Source organism: Lissotriton vulgaris, chromosome 8 (genome assembly GCF_964263255.1).
Source record: "Lissotriton vulgaris chromosome 8, aLisVul1.2, whole genome shotgun sequence".
NCBI lineage: Eukaryota > Metazoa > Chordata > Amphibia > Caudata > Salamandridae > Lissotriton > Lissotriton vulgaris.
In genome coordinates, this window is record NC_141696.1 from 79,912,015 (window position 1) to 79,934,373 (window position 22,359).

The window sequence follows — 22,359 nt, forward strand, 5'->3', positions numbered from 1 at the left end:
CTGATCCTGTCATTGGAAAAAAATTCCACCGAAGCTGAAGAAAATTTTAAAGCTTGTTTTACAGCAGTCATCAAATGGATGAAAAAAAATCATCTCTGCTGTAATACTGACAAGACGGAAATATTACCTATTGGAAAAAACAATTCCTTCCAACCAAAGGATTAGTGGCCAGATAACACTACAGCCCCCCCATCAACGGTGGAGGTTTCAGAAAATCTAGGCGTTTGGTTTGACTCTTCCCTCTCTTTCAAACCTCATGTCCTGAAAGTAACAGGGACTTGTTTTGGCCTAATCAAAACTCTGAGAAAGTTCTTCAATCTGATCCCGCTGGCCGCTAGGAAAACAGTGGCAGTGGCTCGCATATTATCACGACTGAACTACTGTAATAGTCTTCTTGCACGGATTTATTAAACCACCCTGAGGAGACTACAGGTAGTTCAGCATGCAGCAGCCAGATTGGTCCTAGGGCTTCCTCGTAGAGCGTCGGCCTCACTGGCTGCCAGTTCATTAAAGAATTTTGTTTAAACTACTGTTGATGACTTTCAGAGCATACCTCCACCGGGACCCGGTATATCTTTCAGCAAGATTCAAACCATACACTACAGCGAGAACACTAAGATCTAGTGCTGCAAACTTGCTTAACGTGCCTGGCTTCAAACTAACAACCAGAGGAGGGAAATCAGCCACGGTACTGGGAGCAAAGGCCTGGAATTGCATGCCAAAGGAACTCAGAGTAATTGAACAGGAGGAGCAGTTTAGAAAGGCCTTAAAGACATGGATCTTTGGAACATTGGATGCCTGCTGCCTGGACCTGATTTAGGTCTCGCCTATACAACTGAGCTTTGTCATTTATAGCGCCAGAAGACTCAGTTGGGAGTGACAGATGTGCTATACAAGCAACACCTTTAATTTCATTTCATGAAGTCCATTTTACTCCTGAGGGACTGTGGCGGCCAAGTAGCCCTCCTGGTACCTCCTGTAAGTTCTACACTGTGTAAATTCTGAGTGCTGGTTAGAGGCCCAGGCCCTTTCTGCACCAATCTGCAAACACGACTACTACCTTATAGTTAGAAATTAGCATTTTGAAAACCTTAGAAATTCACTGAAAAAAACATAGGTTTCAGGGAAGTTATAGTTAGAAATCGCATTTAAAAAACCTTGGAGCAGTGATGTCATTTGAGATGTCATCAGTGATGTCACTGACCATGTCATGAGCGATGTAATATGTGACCTCATCAGCAGTGCATTGCGGGGGCACAAGTTATAGTTAGTTCAATTAACTATAACAACCTAATTTCTCTGGTTTTGTACGAGTGAAATGTCAAACTTACTATAACATCCATGAAACCTGTAAAAAAAAAAAAAATATATATATATATATATTTTATATTTATATTATACTTAAATTATATGGGTAGGGGCTGATGCACATCAGCCACACTCCTCCCTAGGATCCCTCCCCCTCCCCCCGTGACCTTTCTTTCACCTGGGAAAAGATGAGGATTGACGCACATTGTGCCCCCCAGAGAGATGGGATAGCAAGCCCACTGGATGCCAGGGATATATATTTTCTAATGATATTGCTCCGGTCGATCCTGACGTCAGGCCCCCTTCTGCCCCTCCCAGGTGCCTAGAACATCTCCCATCCTCCCAGCTAGAGAGAGGAAGTGGGTGCATTTGTACTGTGCTGAGAGTGCGCATCCCTGCAGGAGGAGCGTTGCTGCAGCAGAAAGGCAGCGTGCATTGTTTCCGAAGATCATGGGGAGGGGCCCAAGGAGCTGGCCATGATACAATCACTCACACAAAGACCTCGTTGAAAAGCTCTGCTGGTTGCCATTGTTTCCCAGCTTCCACGCGTCTCGTCGAGTGGATGGAGCAATTAGCAGCACAATATGGCCTGCCTGGGCTCTGCTTGACCAGGACCCTTTGTGTACAGAGATCGCAGGGCTGGGCATCCGGCTGCGGGCACTGGCCCTTCAGTGTTTAGTGAAGAGGGCTGTGCACTTGCAGGACCTCTTCAAAGGCGACCAGAACAAATGAAGATGATGAACTCTGCTGGGTCCTGGCAGCCTCCAGCCTCACAGACCGCACACTACCTCCATTGTGGGAGCACAGTTTCTGTAGTAATTGGTCTTTGAATGGGCTGTCACGCGGAAGGCGAAAGCCCGGAGATGCCAGTCTGACCACAATCCTTTTAACTGAATACTGCAGCACTTAAGTCAGGACCACAGATCCTAATGGGGCACTTGCCTCACTTCTTGGAAATACTAGGCAGTAACACACTGCATTACTTAGGTGGGTTAAATGCCTGCTGCACAGATCTTTGTGCAACCTGGAGCTCACAGGTATGCATTCCACTGGGTCCTCCTCCAGATGTTTATCCGATAAAAGCATCAGCTATTGCTACCTCTTATACCCCCCCACCCCGCAACTCAGTGCTGAGTGTTTTCTTAAATGTTTGGGACACAACTTCAATCCTGCCAAAGTTTATCAAGGCCATATTTGTGTAATTTCTTTTCTCACATGTTTGGGTACTAAAGGGAACCAGAAATAGCCTAAATATTGCCAATTTGTTTTTTATGGGTGGGGAAGGGGGATGTCAAAATGTTGTGCAAGAAAGCGTGTATTTTGTTCTAAAAATGGTTATCAACAAGAGGTTTGGTGCCTAACATCACATCCTTGGGATGTATAGAAAATCATTACCATGGCATTGAAATGGTTAATAGTATGCCCTAATCTTTGGCCTGGTGAAACATACATTTAAAATGTGCTTTAAATTGTTAATTATTTTTAATATATTATGTGGGGGCAATAAAGGGCACAGTCAGCAATTCGAGTATTTCTTTCATGTACTGCTAGAATTAAGTGAGACATAAGTCCTTTACTCATTTAATGAGTGACTAGTGAGGACTTCCGCATGGGTACACCGCCACCAGGCTGCCTTTTTTACCTGCCTCTAGGCTCATTGGTTTGTTGTCAGTTAAGCTCCTTTAGGCAGACTTCCTGCTGTCGAGTCCCCACCTCTCCCCTGGTTCAGCTTGCCAGGTAGACTCCTTTCCAAAGCAGCCCCTGGTCTCTGCTCCAGCAGGTAGCTGCACACTTTCAGGTGATGCCCCTCACCTCTGGGAGGCCATGGAGATTAAGAGTTTCCCTGTTACCTTTACAGTCAGTGAGATATCCTGCAGTCTTTAGAGGACCTGTTAAGCTCGTTCTTCTAGTCCTATTCTAGATGGGACATGTGGAGTATACTGGTCGGTGTTCTGAAACCAGTTTGAGGCAGTTTGCTTAGTGCATGTGACCCTCCTTCCAGGGCAGAGATACAGACTCCGAAGCACAATGAGGAGGGAATCCCTCACGCCTGACAGCCTGTAGACCCTGACAGAAGAGTTCATCCTGCGCTACAAAGCAGGCGGCTGTCTCCGCTTTACCACATCCTTTGTCTATTCTTGTGGGAATGCTCAACCAGGAGCTATCAGACCGGCCACTTCTGAAAGGTCACTGCTACATTTCTATTGGAAGCTCCGTCGCTATTCTTAACAGCCCAGTGCAAAGTCCTGCTAGCATTTAAGAGTCGCTGCCCTTATTTTATGCTTGACTTTGAACCAGCACTACTAGCCTTTTGGGGTGGTCCTTGCATGTGAGTGCCCCTTACCCTGCTTTTCATTGGTAAAGGAGAGATAGAACTGATACTCCTTCAATCTTGGCACTGAGAGTGCCATACATAAGAGGGAACCATTTAGCTGCTATGTGAATGACTCTTTCCTAGTCCTTCCAACCTCCAATAGGCTGGTAGGAAGAGGCAGTTTAACATGCCTTACCTATTTTCTGTTACAATGGCAGAAAAGGCATTTAAAGTACTGAAGAAATGAAACTCCATTTCCATGTTTTTCCTTGATAGAATTAATACCTTTACTGTCTGTGCCGGTTGTGTGAAGGGGTCAACGTGCTTGACTAATGTAATGATGCACTTGCCAGTGTTCGCTCCGAGACTTTCGGGCTATAGGAACCTGCAGCAGCAGATTTGGATTCATGATAGGAAGTGATTTTGCAGTTTCCTCCAACAAAAATGTAAGTGCATGTAGGGTGCTGTCTGTTAGTACTTATTCATCGGGATAAATTGGGAGCGGTTGGACTTTTCCTTTCGTGGGTTCTTGAGATATCTTCAGTACCTTTTACCAGAGCATGGATTGAGAAGGGACCAGTGAGCGTCCATGATTGCCGCCTCTTTACTGCGCTGACCGGGAGTCCCAAACCCTGTTGGGTTCTGGTTCCTCTGTATGAATTCCTGATTGTAGGTCTTACTGTTGGACCCACAGTGGTGTGATGCACTTTGACCCCTAGCCTTGAAGAGTGTCCAAAGCTTTGCTTTGCCCATGAAAGCCAGATGCAGCAAAAGGTCGTCTCGCAACAGAGAGGTGAGACAAAGAGCTCAATGATTCTAGCATTCTTAAATTACCCTCCTTCAGCCAGTCTTGGAGACCTAGCAATATTTCTACATATAATTCTGATCAATATCAATTTGGCTTATGGGACGATAATTCTTCTTTCACGCTTGTGCACGCTGCTTCTATTGTTTTTTAATCTGTGTGCACAGCTTCTCTCTGGTGAAAATCATTCTTGTTTTTTAATACATTAATGTGTTTGTGCATGTCTCAGTATGTGCTCTACGTCCATATTCTAGCCCTATGGTGGTGGTTGCCCAAGTGCTGCATTGGGAAACGTGTGACAAGTCACACCCAGATAGCATCGATTGAATCACAAACTTGTGACCACAGGGCACAAAATGGAGAAGTGGACGCCCAGCAGCAGTATTGCCTTTTCCTCTGTACCATGTGGAGCTCTCTCAGAGAGTGTCTTTGTAGCTGGTATAAAAGACCTAATCAATCTGTGGTTCGTGACAATCCGTAGCTGCATTATTCGTGCGACTCCATGTTTGAGGAAGGTGCTTATCTGAGAGCCCTCTGCACCAGCCCCACTAAGATGACATCATCCTACTTCCCCCTACTCCACTCCAGCTCTTTCCAGACTGGTTAAGGCGGCTTGTGTTTTGCTGTTCTCACCACAAAGCACCGATGGGAGACGCACTAAAGAAAAGAGCGACTACCTACAAACGTTAAACTGTGCAGGGCACAGAAGAAGGCAAGGGTGCTTATTCAGGACCTCTAAGGAAGATAAGAAACCTTCTGCTCTGGCTCCAGATTGCTAACTTTCTACTTGTGGTCTAACAGATAAGATCTCTCTACCCAAAGCCCTGGGTCCATAGACCCCCAAGAACCAGAAGGTCTGTATGTGTAGTGAGAGGGGGGGAACAAAGGTCCATTTGAAGTTCCTTCAGTGCCACCCAAGTACAGATAATTCAGATAATTTCCAGGCCGTGCTCCGCAAACGGCGGTTAAAAAAATGTAAGTAGGTGCGTGCCGTGGCAGATATTACATTTAAGGATCGAGACATTTCCATGGCTGAGGGTTCACTAGCTTCATCTTCTAGTTTAGGAAATTATGGTTAGCACAACATGAGTTGCCTCCCGGGAGCTTCATTTGGTTCCCCATGGCAACGGTTGCTATAAATATGTGCCCTACTTTTGGCTCTGCTTGTCACCTATTGCCATTGACACCCAGCATATACTCTCATGGTCCATTCTTTATAGACTGTTGTGAGAACAAGAAGCAGTGTGGTCATATATGGATGTTCAGCGAATTGGTTACATTAAATAAGGGTGCAGTGGTCTCAGCAAACCTTTAGCTGTTTTCAACGCCATCAGGCTTTCGAATGGTATTCCAAACACTTTCTAGCTACTACCAAGATTGCATTACAATAGTCATCATTTTTTCTTTTTCTCAATGTGCATTATTTTAAAATCTTGTTTTTCTCCGCATGATGTTCGTATAACGTCAATAGTTGTCCATAATATCTTTGTGTAGATGGTGACAGTCAACTTGAAAATACTTGGTTTGTCTAGATTGCTTGTTTTACAGAATGGCATAAATATGTTCCATTAGTTAACTCTGTTCCAATTTGAATTCACAGCTGTTTAGAATGATGAGACTTTAAGCCACTTACTTCTCTCAAATCCCCAGCAACTTTATATTTTTTGTAGTGCGCTCAGAGACCTACTGTGCAGCTGCGGGCTGGATTGAAGAGAGATTAGTAATTCTGTCAGATGTGCTTTGCTTGGGAGAGACTGAGCTGGAAGAAACCTCCGCTGTAAATTGATGAAATACTGATGGAGGAATACAGATGAGACGAGCATGTGCGATTGGGGTCTCGGAAATTAGGTCACTCCATGACTTCTTCAAGTCCACCAAATCTCGCAATTCTACCTATCCCCAGGGGATTCCCCTACAAGTGTTGCACGAAAATATAAACGGGATATGAATGATGCACTGACCCCTCTGAAATCACGGAAGGAAAGGTTCTGACTTTTGTCGTGGAATGGCTGGAAGAAAGGAGATGAATGAGTCCAACCTATGGGAGAGGGAATCCCTTGGCATAGACCAAATAAGTTGTGACGTACTTGTGTGCTCTTAAGTCTCTGCACACCATAGCACAGACAGACTTGGCCCCAAATGCATGGCTGGTTTATCAGGCAGCGTTGTGAAGGGACAATTCAGAGGTGCAGGCACCCTCCTATTCTTCTGCGCTTTGAATGTGTGGGATAAAGAAGCGGAAACAGGAAGGAGTATCGTTTGTGCTTCCTGCTTTCGTGACACTGTTTTTTTGGGCAGTGGCGAGACCATACAGCCTTAAAAGGGTATGGTAACAGCAGGCTTTCGACTGTGGAGCCTCTCAAAGTCCAAGTCATTGGCTTTAGTTCCTCTTCCGCCCTCTCCTGTGTCCACTTATGATCATCAGTTTCAGACTTACCACTCTGCCTGAAACTTTTCTGCCCCTGTTATCTGGTTCTGTGTGATGGACTCTGGTCAACAGCATTCTTCTTTTGAAGGACCAGGTTGTACGTTCTGCAGAGGCTAAAACGTTGGGAAAGTACTGCAAGGCTGAACTTGCTCAGGATACGTCTAGGGAAAGCAGCTCAATCCCATGCTGAAAGTGGAGGGTCAGTGGGAAAGGAACCTTTTGTGGTCACAAGCCCAGAGAAGGCCTAGTCGATCCATCCATTGATCAGGATCATGGGGGAACTCACTGGTGTGATTTCCTTTCATCATCTCTGTCACCACTGTCATAAGGTTCTTGGCAGTGACCTTCCTCTTTGTCTTCTTGAAACACCCAGTCTCACCATTGTTGAAGTTCGGCTTCCCCATCACAAAGGTCTGCTTAGGGACGTACCATCCATTCTACCGCAAGCAGCTGTTTTGGGAGTAAGATCTGGCTGCTTGGACGGCCTCCAGCTCCTCTTTCTTATCACAGTGCACTATCTGGGTACTGTAGAGTCGGATGAGTGCCACAAAAAAGGTAATGAAGACTATAAGCAATACCACTCTGAGCCACACACTGGAGTGCTGGATCAGTTTAACAGCCACCATGATGCCTTTTCACTCAACTGTTACCATTGGACTGCACAGCAATCATCACGGTCTGCAGCCTGGTACTGGAAGCAATAAACGTTACCACTGCCCTTTAACCCTGCAGATGGCACCTGTCCCAAGTGACCCACAGAATATTGCCCTAAACGTGGGCAGTTATAGCTGTTGTGCCACTGCCCTTGGCCCCTTGGTTTTGTTAAAATGGATTTATCTGCTTTTCCTTTTCTTTAGGGTGACTCCTACCATTTTCTCCATCTTCAACTTCCCTGCATTTTCTTATTTTTCATGGACTATGTTTACCCCTTTATGCCGTCCCTTGTTCTTGTCTTTTGTCTCCTGCCTGCATCTCCCATGTTTGCGCCCACTTCATTCTCCATTTAAACCGCTTGTGTCAAGGGTTTTCTAGCTCTTTTACTCCCAACCCTATCACAGTATCACTTATTGTCTTCCTGCAGTGTCTTTTTCTAACATCTACTCTCCTTGCATCTCTTCTGTCTTTTGGCTCCTGCCCTGTTCCTCCTTTTCTGCGCAAATAACAGTAGAAATAGGAAACAGGCCAATGTAACCCATTCCTTTTGGCCTATCCAGCCGATTTTCCTTTTCCATTTCTTAATTTTGTTGCACAAACCTCCAAATAATTTTCTGTGTTGATCAAAAGTTTTATGTACATTTTACTGAATTTAATTTTGAATCTAGACCATTATATCTATACCTGTTCATTTGTTTGTTTTTGTTTCAGTCAAATGTCACTTTTCCTTGGGTACCAACTCTGTCTGCCTCGTCCCACCAACTACAGTCTTTATCAATGATATAGACCCTCACTGACCCGCTTCAGTATCCGTTCTGCCCTTGGTACATGAATGTTCCGGTGCTGTAACTCATGTCGCTCCCACAGGCAGAGATTTGTAGTATGAGCACATCAGCTGGGGACCTTTAGAAGTAGCTCTTGTTCTCTCGGTAAGATGGTAGGGTACTAGTATCCACTTGCAGTCTGTTTTAAACTCTGAAGATAATGCATTCTGGTGTCTGCTTTCTTGTGTTTATTTTGCTGGCCCCTATATAACACACCTATGAGAGCAAAAATGTGATAGGTGGAATGTTTGAATTAATCTCAACTGTTGATAGTTATGCTGACCACGTTCCTGTCAATTGGGGTTTTACTCACTTATTACTTTGACACTGCATTCCAATAGGTACAGTCCAGCTGGAGCTGCTAGGCCCCGCCCCTCCACAAGAGAAAACGATCAACCACAGACATATTGTAGCAAAACCAAGTCTGCATATAACGGGTCTCTGTTTAGAGTGACACAGTGGGTAGAAAAAAGTTAGACCCGAATGCGTTTCAGAGCGATCTCTGGTGGCCAGCATATAGTCAAACATTCATCGGATTACTTTGTTGTTTGTTATATTACATTTAGCAGAAACCAATAGTCTAAGAAATCTCCTGTCATTAGTGGGGCCCAGATCGGTTGCGCCTCAAACTTTTCAAATCACCAAGCTGCTTAAATTGTGGTGGCCAGACTAAGCTTAAGACTCACTCATGTATCGAAGAGTGGAGAGATCCGGGATTGTAGTTCAGAACAGGTACAAACTAAAATCATAAAAAACGACACTTGGTTAATTGAAGAAAAAAAACACATAAAAAACGAATTTAATTGGGGCACCATCTTAGGGTGTTTTATTTGAGCAAACCTTGGATCAGAAATATGGTGGATGATATATGCATGCATGAAATGACTTAAAACTTTAAAATAGAAAACGTTCTAATTGGTGAGCTGCATTAGTGGTGACATTGCTGGGTGAACCCAGGTTAGGCAGGGCCACATGTAGGCAACAATGTGTCTTGCTGTGATTGTGGTGTCTTCACTGTGCACTATTGTGCCTTTCGGTCCAGGTCCAGACACAAGGGCCTTTCTCCAGTTTAATTGGTTATTCTCTGCTCCTTTGTTTCATGAGTAAAAAGCTAGATGATTTCTGAAAATAATGAAAGGCGTTAATGGTGAAGCGATCTTCGCCTTTCCTCCTACATACTACATAACTGTCAGTTCTTTGTTCGGGGGTCACGGTTTGGCAGAGGTTTCTGGGTCCTAACCATGGTCAAACACCTTTTGCCGCCGCTGTCTGGGGCCTGGCCTACTATGATCCTGCTGACTGAATCCCAAGTACATTTCTTAGCATTTGACCATAAGTGGTAGCAAGGCAAGCAGTCAAAGGCACTCAGGGAGGTACTGTTGGGCAGAGACTCGGAACTCAACAGTTATGCAGCCGACAAAATAATTATTGTCCAACCCAGTGCTTCTTTTCGTGAACCAGAGAAGTACCATAATGCACAATGGTGCACAAAAACACAATCCAGGCATAAGGCTTTACACATGCACGACTGGGATATCGAGACTGAAAAAAATCGGGCATATCGTAAGCTCTGGTGCAGGCCCACTGTGAAATGACAGTAGATTCCTTGGTTCTGTCACCCATAGGTAGGGAGGTCCTTACAAATGTCCCAGCGCTGAGCCTTCAAAGTTATGGCTTTTTTCCAACCCAGTTTAATGCATGAGGCACTTGTGAGATGTCAACAGTTCCTGGCTGTACATGGGAATTGATGCTTGGATGTGATGAGCGTGTGCCTTTGGTTCTAGAGTTGGATGTAGGGCAGCCCGCTTTCTTCAATTCTCTCACCTCGCCATGCATTAATAGGCATCTCTAATGGCCACTTTTGTTCTACCTGGGGACTCCGCTGGCGTGGGGGCATGTTGTGTGGACGGCCTGCTGGTCGCCAATCAGCACCAGGCACTTGGCAATGACGTCCCATGGAGGGGGATCAGAGCGGTTGATCTTAACCTGTTGATGTTCGTGGTCCTGGTTACTCCTAACTGTAGGTGTCTCTGCTCTCAGTCTTGTGTACCTATAGATCTCTCTGGTCACAGTCTCTCACTGATGCGGGTGCTTAAGGTTACAGGCGCTCGTATCTGCAGAATAATCAAGCAGATCGCCACATCCGCGGTCTCATGATGAAGAGGTTGCTTGAGGTTGGGAAGGCTTGAAGACCCTTTCCAAGTCTGTGCTGGTGACACTCCCATTACAGTCTGCAGTCCCTGAGGCAGCTACTGTGCTGTTCGGCACAGCAGCTGTGCTACTTCTTCCTGCTTCACTATGGGGCCTGGTGCTCCTTCCCTCCTTTCAGACGGCCAATCACTTAGCTCCTCTCAGAAATATTTCAGGCTTCATGTAGTGTGATGATGTGTCCTCTCTTCTGGGAGACTGGCTGTATAACACACCAGCCTTAAATCTCAGGAGGTGTTTTTGAGTTTTTATAGCAATGAAGAAACTGAAATCAATCGGGAAACTTTGCCCTCACGTTTTAAGTCCTCTTTCATACCTGGAATGCTGATTCCACTCTCAAACTGTCTATTCCAGCTCCATAGAACAGACTCTCAGGCTGATTTAGAAGTCTGCCGAGGGAATACTCTGTCACTAATGTGATGGACATTCCTTCCGGCGTATTACGATCCCCATAAGATAGAATGTGATCGTAAGAAGGCGGATGGGATATCCGTCACGTATGTTATGGTGTGTTCCGCTCCGCCTACTTCTAAATCAGGCCCTTAATATTTGTATCTGGTAGGGGTCTTCTCAGCAAGATTTGACAAGAGGGGCCTCCACTGGAGCATCCACAATACAACCAGCAGCACAATTGTGTGTAGCTCTGCACCTGGAGCTCTGCACTTTTGGGTGGAGCAGTTGGGGAAGACAAAAGGTTTGAATGTTTATGAACTATACACAACGCACAGTGGCAAAAAGAACAAGGTACATACAAAAACTAGCCCCACTTTATTCGACTCAGAAATCTCAGGTGAGCTACCAGATCACCAAGAAGATTTCCAATTGACTACTAACACTTGGAGACAGACGTGGAACACCCTGACCTTGAGGGCATCACTCGTCTATGGGCGCATCTGAAAACTAAAACTGGAACAACTCGTACGAGGATATGACTGCATCTCAGAATTACTGGCAGTGAGTGAGAAATAATGGCCAAGGTTCAGGCTTCATAGTGATAGAGGGAGTTAAACGCCCTTCTGGTGTGGTCACAAGCCACCTGGTGTGGTCACAAGTCACCGAAATACCTCTTATCTGAGATAAAAGGGACATAGATGAGAGACGACGAAAATAACGGTGAAGTGGCAATTTATTTGTTAAGTCATTAGCACATCAAAAATTGTATTCAACAATTCATTAACTGGAGCGAGAATCTTTTAAAAAGCTGACTTCAATCCGTCAGTACTAAAACACAAGTACACATTTGTAATGCACAAGAGCCAGGAAGGCAGGCTGGAGCAAGAATATTTTAAAAGGCACAATTGAAATCAATCAGAGAATAAAAATACAACGCACATTTTTATAATGCTCAAGTGCCCAGAAGGCAAACCTTACTTGAGAAAACTAATCCTGCAAGATTTGGTATTTTAATAGACCTTAAATGCAATGAATTGGCTGAGGATGAAAAAAACAGAGAATAGTTAGAGAGATTAAAAAAGGCAAAAAGGGTATCTAGATTGGGATGTACCACCTGAGAATAGGCTTGGAAGTTCCAAATCAGATAAACGGCCGGCCGGAGAACCCACGCTTGTGCTAGGCACTTCAGGAGAGTTCTGGGCTCCTACGTGGGGTGCAGGACATATATACCTGGTTAGTGCAGAATGGTTAAGCTGAATTGACGTTGGTACTGGAGTCACTACGGTGGTAATGCTACAATCCTAAGACACAGAAGTGGTGACCCATTGGGTCAGGTGTTTGAGCAAGTGGTCGGCCATGCTTGACCGCAATTTATAAGCAAATAACATTTGTACCATAGATATCTCTAAAAATATATGTGAGAGCGGAACTTAAAAACAGGTGCTATCATTTGTAAGATGCCGATTCAAGATGCCGTCGTGGTTTCATTTGAGCAAGCTAGGAACATTTCAAAATAAAAATGAAGCAACGGTCAAATATGTACCAACTGGTCTTATGTTTGTGTGTGTGTGTGTGTGTGTGTGTGTGTTGGTCTTGCAATTATGGAAAGTTTCTGTTATGTGGTTGCCCAAGCTGCCTCGTCGTTTTCAGCACAAAAGAAATGCATTTTCAAGAACATTGGGGCCTAGTAGATTTTATTATCACAGATGGTAACATGAGGTAGTGGGCTTTGGCTTAGGCCTATATGCAGGGGGTTCAAGGGATGTGTGGGCTGCCTCTTACTGTGTATGGTAAAAATGGTCAAAATAGCATATTTCCAGGTTTTAGCTCACAGGGACCTTCATTCTACATGGGTAAAGCAAAAATGCTAGTTTGGGAATTTAGATATTAAAACGTCACGTGTGATCCTTTTACGTCATAAGTTGTGAAGGAGCCATAAGGCAGCACACAGCACTTTGTAAACATCTAAATATTTAAAGAGAGAAATACATATAAGTAGACATCCGATATGGTGTGTCGCAAACAGACCAGACTAGGCTCTGAGGGTGGGAGGAAAGGGAAGCGTTGCCCCCTGGGAGTCTGAGGTGTAGGTGGCGCTGAGCTCACACCGTGCTGCCAGATATCTGCAAAGTGGAGGTAGTACGTGCAAGCCAAACACAAACAAGGGGTACTCTCATTTGATAGGTCTAAGAGCTCTTGAGGGCTGCTCCATATGAGATCCGTCCAGTGCCGGATTTATAATTTGCGCAAATGCCTTCGGCTGGGAGAGCCCTTCTAGATAGAACATTGATTTAGCTGAACTTTCAGTTGAGTGGAAAGGCAACAATTGCTCATCCCTGCAGCAATCCCTCGTTTCTGGTAACTGAGAGCCGCATCCTCAGGCAACGAGCCACAGCTTTTCAAAAATAGTCTCCAGCAGCGGGATGCTGTCCTGGCATGTTGTTCCAGACGAATGGTAGGCTCAAAATAAAGCCACATGGAACTGAGTTAGTAAACACTGACGGTGTCTGTCTCCCGCCAAAAGCTCTGACTCAAAAACTGGCTCCACAACAGCAGTTCATATAGCTGCACAGCAGCCAATGGATTTCTGCACAGCTTGAGGAATGGAGCGCCCAGAATCCTACAGGGAAACATATACTAACTAGGGTCAAACAAGGCTCCATTCCCCGTCTTTTTGTGACTATGTGTTTAACTCTGCACATAGTTTCTTGTAAGTGCAGCTTTCCACAAAGATTCTGGGGCAGTTTGTAAAGTAGCCTCAGATCCTAGTTTCTGGAGATTGATGCTGTCTCCAAATATTCTAGCATTATAGTTGGAATGACCCTAGAGTATTCCCCAAATACTCTAGGGCCGGAGTTGAAGTAATACATTTGCCTCTCATCCTACTTTGCCGAAACTTGCACTTTGCCCAAATAGCCTCATGGTGGGAAATGTACACATTGCTAATTTATTCTAGGACTGGAGTTGGAACAGTGAATTAACCCCACGCGCATCTGCATGGCCTCATGTTCCCTGAGTTATATATTCTTCTACAAAAGCGTCTCTGCAGTATCGTCGGCATCTGGGCCCCAACTCGCAGGATGTTGAGCTTGGCAGCTTATCCCTACCGCCCATTGACCACTCTGTGTGGACTATATCACTGTGCGTAATACTGTATGATTATCCCAAAGTGCAGTCTACCATCCGGGGGGTGATGCTTTTTTGGCTGCATTCTCAAGAGTAGACCTAGAGAAAGGACTGCTTGCATGTGAGAGAAATGTGCAAAAGCCTTTCTTCACCTTTACCTATCAGTCAAACCTTTTAGTTCATTTCCTACTTTTCATGGGTATTTCTATCAACAAGTGAGCCTGGAGAACAGGCCAGTTGGGAAGTTATGAATTCTCTCCAAGCTCCTGTGGCTCCCCTTCTATGTGGAAGCTTGCCTGTAAAAGGAGAATATTTAGTTCTCCAATGATATCCTTTTTTTGCCATGCAGCGGTCACCTCAACGGACCTCTTTGGGCTCACTGTGCAGCCCCAAAGTATCACATGTGGGCTGGTGACCATCTCACCAGAGCAGGAGCTTTAGGGCTGGCTTTTTCCTTTTGGTGCAAGTCCTAGGCAGTTATTTCTGTTGTAAAGGACGTTCTCATCAAAATCCTGTTCATCGTTTTCCATCCTACTGGAGGACGGGGCAGGAGCATCCAGGTTTCACTAAAACTTCAATGTTGAATCTGATTGCTTCTTTGATGGGATGGTTCTCGCCTCTACATGCTCTCTGATCAGAGGTTCTTCCAGGGGCCCTGTGGTAACCTGCTGCTGTTGTGATCCGCCAGCTGTTAACACATCCTGGCTGTCTACAGCGAACAGTGTCTTTGCCGCCTAGAGTGGTTTCCATCAACACTTGGATTCTGTGTCGATGGAGATGCTCCGCTGATGATGCACATCTTTCGTCAGCACCTTACTTGGCCTCTGGCTTCACTGATTTAGTCCTCTGGTTCCTTTGTCATCGTTTTGAAGTTGACTGATTGTTTTGTAATTAGAGCAGGCTTCTTCTCAATAAATATGTGCATTTCACTGCTTTGAATAGTTTTGTTGGAAATTTAGCATTAAACTTCTTTTTCAGTCTTCTGTTTCTCTGCTGAGATTGACTTGCTCCTCTGACTAAACTTTCCTCACTGCTTTTAATTTAGAGATTATCGGTCAGATGTAAAACATTAGGAATACAGATTTTCAAATTGCCATTCTCTCGGAATCACAATTAGGAAATCGGTATTTCTGAGTACGAAATTCTCTTGAGTTTCATTAGTGATTCCTAGTGGGTCTCATATATACCTACCTCATGCATATTAATGAGGTGGGATGTCCTGTAGGAATCGCAGCCATCACGGGGATGGTTGCCTGCCGAGGTCAGCAGACCACCATGTCTGTGATTGCTTTTAATGGTGCCTGTTTCCCTTAAATAACAAGCATTTGCAATGCAATAGGTCTCGCATTAGGAAAGTTTGAGCCATTGGTATTGTAAATTACACATTTTTTATTTATGTGTTGGTTTTGAAAATAGCAAAATTAATAGCTTTGTCATTTACAATGCCAATAGTTTTAACTTTCGCAAATGTGACACCTATAGCATTTGTAATGCAATATGTGTTATATTTACGTGACTTATATGTATTGATATTACAAATAACAATGGCTTTTAATGTTTTTTTAATAATAAATACTTAAATAAAAGTTATTGTAATTTATAATGGCAATAGCTTTAACTTTTGTGAAGATTATGTTCAGTGTATTTTACTGTGACGAAAATCCAAGAACAGAAGTGAAATATTAACATCTTTTTGTGACATTTGTAATAAATCTTGAAACATTGAGAGAACATATTTGAACCAGTTGTTGTTGAATGGTTGCACAGATTGATGCTGTGGTGGCACTGATCGACGTTGTGATGGCGACAAGTGTTGCTGTAGCATTCAGTGAGCTGTGGTAGCGCATAGTGATGTTGTGGTGCCCCTGAGTGATGCTGTAGTGATGCGATAGATAGATAGAGGGAGGGCGATAGATAGGAGTGAGGGCGATAGATAGGAGTGAGGGCGATAGATAGGAGTGAGGGCGATAGATAGGAGTGAGGGCGATAGATAGATAGAGTGAGGGCGATAGATAGATAGAGTGAGGGCGATAGATAGATAGAGTGAGGGCGATAGATAGGAGTGAGGGCGATAGATAGATAGAGTGAGGGCGATAGATAGATAGAGTGAGGGCGATAGATAGAGTGAGGGCGATAGATAGATAGAGTGAGGGCGATAGATAGATAGATAGGAGTGAGGGCGATAGATAGATAGATAGGAGTGAGGGCGATAGATAGATAGATAGATAGGAGTGAGGGCGATAGATAGATAGATAGATAGGAGTGAGGGCGATAGATAGATAGATAGATAGATAGGAGTGAGGGCGATAGATAGATAGATAGATAGGAGTGAGGGCGATAGATAGATAGATAGATAGATAGGAGTGAGGGCGATAGATAGATAGATAGATAGATAGGAGTGAGGGCGATAGATAGATAGATAGATAGGAGTGAGGGCGATAGATAGATAGAGTGAGGGCGATAGATAGATAGAGTGAGGGCGATAGATAGATAGATAGGAGTGAGGGCGATAGATAGATAGATAGATAGGAGTGAGGGCGATAGATAGATAGATAGATAGGAGTGAGGGCGATAGATAGATAGATAGATAGATAGGAGTGAGGGCGATAGATAGATAGATAGATAGGAGTGAGGGCGATAGATAGATAGATAGATAGATAGGAGTGAGGGCGATAGATAGATAGATAGATAGATAGGAGTGAGGGCGATAGATAGATAGATAGATAGGAGTGAGGGCGATAGATAGATAGATAGATAGATAGGAGTGAGGGCGATAGATAGATAGAGTGAGGGCGATAGATAGATAGATAGGAGTGAGGGCGATAGATAGATAGATAGGAGTGAGGGCGATAGATAGATAGGAGTGAGGGCGATAGATAGATAGATAGATAGATAGATAGGAGTGAGGGCGATAGATAGATAGAGTGAGGGCGATAGATAGATAGAGTGAGGGCGATAGATAGATAGAAGTGAGGGCGATAGATAGATAGAGTGAGGGCGATAGATAGATAGATAGATAGGAGTGAGGGCGATAGATAGATAGATAGATAGGAGTGAGGGCGATAGATAGATAGATAGAAGTGAGGGCGATAGATAGATAGAGTGAGGGCGATAGATAGATAGAGTGAGGGCGATAGATAGATAGAGTGAGGGCGATAGATAGATAGAGTGAGGGCGATAGATAGATAGAGTGAGGGCGATAGATAGATAGAGTGAGGGCGATAGATAGATAGAGTGAGGGCGATAGATAGATAGAGTGAGGGCGATAGATAGATAGATAGGAGTGAGGGCGATAGATAGATAGATAGGAGTGAGGGCGATAGATAGATAGATAGGAGTGAGGGCGATAGATAGATAGAGTGAGGGCGATAGATAGATAGATAGGAGTGAGGGCGATAGATAGATAGAGTGAGGGCGATAGATAGATAGAGTGAGGGCGATAGATAGATAGAGTGAGGGCGATAGATAGATAGAAGTGAGGGCGATAGATAGAGTGAGGGCGATAGATAGATAGATAGGAGTGAGGGCGATAGATAGATAGAGTGAGGGCGATAGATAGATAGATAGATAGATAGGAGTGAGGGCGATAGATAGATAGATAGATAGATAGATAGATAGATAGGAGTGAGGGCGATAGATAGGAGTGAGGGCGATAGATAGGAGTGAGGGCGATAGATAGGAGTGAGGGCGATAGATAGATAGATAGGAGTGAGGGCGATAGATAGATAGAGTGAGGGCGATAGATAGATAGATAGGAGTGAGGGCGATAGATAGATAGATAGGAGTGAGGGCGATAGATAGATAGATAGATAGATAGGAGTGAGGGCGATAGATAGATAGATAGATAGATAGATAGATAGGAGTGAGGGCGATAGATAGGAGTGAGGGCGATAGATAGGAGTGAGGGCGATAGATAGGAGTGAGGGCGATAGATAGGAGTGAGGGCGATAGATAGATAGATAGGAGTGAGGGCGATAGATAGATAGAGTGAGGGCGATAGATAGATAGATAGATAGATAGATAGATAGATAGATAGATAGATAGATAGGAGTGAGGGCGATAGATAGATAGAGTGAGGGCGATAGATAGATAGATAGGAGTGAGGGCGATAGATAGATAGATAGGAGTGAGGGCGATAGATAGATAGATAGGAGTGAGGGCGATAGATAGATAGATAGATAGATAGGAGTGAGGGCGATAGATAGATAGAGTGAGGGCGATAGATAGATAGAGTGAGGGCGATAGATAGATAGAAGTGAGGGCGATAGATAGATAGAAGTGAGGGCGATAGATAGATAGATAGGAGTGAGGGCGATAGATAGATAGATAGGAGTGAGGGCGATAGATAGATAGAAGTGAGGGCGATAGATAGATAGAGTGAGGGCGATAGATAGATAGATAGAAGTGAGGGCGATAGATAGATAGAGTGAGGGCGATAGATAGATAGATAGGAGTGAGGGCGATAGATAGAGTGAGGGCGATAGATAGATAGAAGTGAGGGCGATAGATAGATAGAGTGAGGGCGATAGATAGAGTGAGGGCGATAGATAGATAGAAGTGAGGGCGATAGATAGATAGAGTGAGGGCGATAGATAGATAGAGTGAGGGCGATAGATAGATAGATAGATAGGAGTGAGGGCGATAGATAGATAGATAGATAGATAGGAGTGAGGGCGATAGATAGATAGATAGATAGGAGTGAGGGCGATAGATAGATAGATAGGAGTGAGGGCGATAGATAGATAGATAGATAGATAGGAGTGAGGGCGATAGATAGATAGATAGGAGTGAGGGCGATAGATAGATAGATAGAAGTGAGGGCGATAGATAGATAGAGTGAGGGCGATAGATAGATAGATAGAGTGAGGGCGATAGATAGATAGAGTGAGGGCGATAGATAGATAGATAGAGTGAGGGCGATAGATAGATAGATAGATAGGAGTGAGGGCGATAGATAGATAGATAGGAGTGAGGGCGATAGATAGATAGATAGATAGATAGATAGGAGTGAGGGCGATAGATAGATAGATAGATAGATAGGAGTGAGGGCGATAGATAGATAGATAGATAGATAGGAGTGAGGGCGATAGATAGATAGATAGATAGATAGGAGTGAGGGCGATAGATAGATAGATAGATAGATAGATAGATAGGAGTGAGGGCGATAGATAGATAGATAGATAGGAGTGAGGGCGATAGATAGATAGATAGATAGATAGATAGATAGATAGGAGTGAGGGCGATAGATAGATAGATAGATAGATAGGAGTGAGGGCGATAGATAGATAGATAGATAGATAGATAGGAGTGAGGGCGATAGATAGATAGAGTGAGGGCGATAGATAGATAGATAGATAGATAGGAGTGAGGGCGATAGATAGATAGATAGATAGATAGATAGGAGTGAGGGCGATAGATAGATAGAGTGAGGGCGATAGATAGATAGATAGATAGATAGGAGTGAGGGCGATAGATAGAGTGAGGGCGATAGATAGATAGAAGTGAGGGCGATAGATAGATAGAGTGAGGGCGATAGATAGAAGTGAGGGCGATAGATAGATAGAGTGAGGGCGATAGATAGATAGAGTGAGGGCGATAGATAGATAGATAGGAGTGAGGGCGATAGATAGATAGATAGATAGATAGATAGAGTGAGGGCGATAGATAGATAGAGTGAGGGCGATAGATAGATAGATAGATAGGAGTGAGGGCGATAGATAGATAGAGTGAGGGCGATAGATAGATAGATAGATAGATAGGAGTGAGGGCGATAGATAGATAGAGTGAGGGCGATAGATAGATAGATAGATAGATAGATAGATAGGAGTGAGGGCGATAGATAGATAGATAGATAGATAGGAGTGAGGGCGATAGATAGATAGAGTGAGGGCGATAGATAGATAGATAGATAGATAGGAGTGAGGGCGATAGATAGATAGATAGGAGTGAGGGCGATAGATAGATAGAGTGAGGGCGATAGATAGATAGATAGAAGTGAGGGCGATAGATAGAGTGAGGGCGATAGATAGATAGAAGTGAGGGCGATAGATAGATAGAGTGAGGGCGATAGATAGATAGATAGATAGATAGATAGGAGTGAGGGCGATAGATAGATAGATAGATAGATAGATAGATAGGAGTGAGGGCGATAGATAGATAGATAGATAGGAGTGAGGGCGATAGATAGATAGATAGATAGATAGGAGTGAGGGCGATAGATAGATAGATAGATAGATAGGAGTGAGGGCGATAGATAGATAGATAGATAGGAGTGAGGGCGATAGATAGATAGATAGATAGGAGTGAGGGCGATAGATAGATAGATAGGAGTGAGGGCGATAGATAGATAGGAGTGAGGGCGATAGATAGATAGATAGAAGTGAGGGCGATAGATAGATAGAGTGAGGGCGATAGATAGATAGAAGTGAGGGCGATAGATAGATAGAGTGAGGGCGATAGATAGATAGAGTGAGGGCGATAGATAGATAGAGTGAGGGCGATAGATAGATAGATAGATAGATAGGAGTGAGGGCGATAGATAGATAGATAGATAGGAGTGAGGGCGATAGATAGATAGATAGATAGATAGGAGTGAGGGCGATAGATAGATAGATAGGAGTGAGGGCGATAGATAGATAGATAGATAGATAGGAGTGAGGGCGATAGATAGATAGATAGATAGATAGGAGTGAGGGCGATAGATAGATAGATAGGAGTGAGGGCGATAGATAGATAGATAGGAGTGAGGGCGATAGATAGATAGATAGGAGTGAGGGCGATAGATAGATAGATAGAAGTGAGGGCGATAGATAGATAGAAGTGAGGGCGATAGATAGATAGAAGTGAGGGCGATAGATAGATAGAGTGAGGGCGATAGATAGATAGAGTGAGGGCGATAGATAGATAGAGTGAGGGCGATAGATAGATAGATAGATAGATAGGAGTGAGGGCGATAGATAGATAGATAGATAGATAGGAGTGAGGGCGATAGATAGATAGATAGGAGTGAGGGCGATAGATAGATAGATAGATAGATAGATAGGAGTGAGGGCGATAGATAGATAGATAGATAGATAGGAGTGAGGGCGATAGATAGATAGATAGATAGATAGATAGATAGATAGGAGTGAGGGCGATAGATAGATAGATAGATAGATAGGAGTGAGGGCGATAGATAGATAGATAGATAGATAGGAGTGAGGGCGATAGATAGATAGATAGATAGATAGGAGTGAGGGCGATAGATAGATAGATAGATAGATAGGAGTGAGGGCGATAGATAGGAGTGAGGGCGATAGATAGGAGTGAGGGCGATAGATAGATAGAGTGAGGGCGATAGATAGATAGAGTGAGGGCGATAGATAGATAGATAGTGTGAGGGCGATAGATAGATAGATAGGTAGAGTGAGGGCGATAGATAGATAGATAGTGTGAGGGCGATAGATAGATAGATAGGTAGAGTGAGGGCGATAGATAGATAGATAGGTAGAGTGAGGGCGATAGATAGATAGGTAGAGTGAGGGCGATAGATAGATAGGTAGAGTGAGGGCGATAGATAGGTAGAGTGAGGGCGATAGATAGGTAGAGTGAGGGCGATAGATAGATAGATAGATAGATAGATAGATAGAGGGAAGGCGATAGATAGATAGAGTGAGGGCGATAGATAGGAGTGAGGGCGATAGATAGGAGTGAGGGAGATAGATAGATAGATAGATAGAGTGAGGGCGATAGATAGATAGAGTGAGGGCGATAGATAGATAGAGTGAGGGCGATAGATAGATAGAGTGAGGGCGATAGATAGGAGTGAGGGAGATAGATAGATAGATAGATAGATAGATAGAGTGAGGGCGATAGATAGAGTGAGGGCGATAGATAGATAGAGTGAGGGCGATAGATAGATAGAGTGAGGGCGATAGATAGATAGAGTGAGGGCGATAGATAGATAGGAGTGAGGGCGATAGATAGATAGGAGTGAGGGCGATAGATAGATAGGAGTGAGGGCGATAGATAGATAGGAGTGAGGGCGATAGATAGGTAGAGTGAGGGCGATAGATAGGTAGAGTGAGGGCGATAGATAGGTAGAGTGAGGGCGATAGATAGGTAGAGTGAGGGCGATAGATAGATAGATAGATAGATAGATAGATAGATAGATAGAGGGAAGGCGATAGATAGATAGAGTGAGGGCGATAGATAGATAGAGTGAGGGCGATAGATAGGAGTGAGGGCGATAGATAGGAGTGAGGGAGATAGATAGATAGATAGATAGATAGATAGAGTGAGGGCGATAGATAGATAGAGT

The 22,359-nt window shown here is 44.1% G+C and overlaps 1 protein-coding gene and 1 pseudogene across 2 annotated transcripts in view; one reads left to right on the forward strand and one right to left on the reverse strand.

Annotated features, from left to right (window-relative positions):
• The window catches only part of FHIP1B (FHF complex subunit HOOK interacting protein 1B), a 449,140-nt gene that overhangs the window by 12,934 nt on the left and 413,847 nt on the right, over positions 1–22,359 (forward strand). The gene's annotated exons all lie outside the window — the stretch shown is intronic.
• LOC147693443 (ER membrane protein complex subunit 3 pseudogene) lies at positions 6,744–7,481 on the reverse strand (annotated as a pseudogene).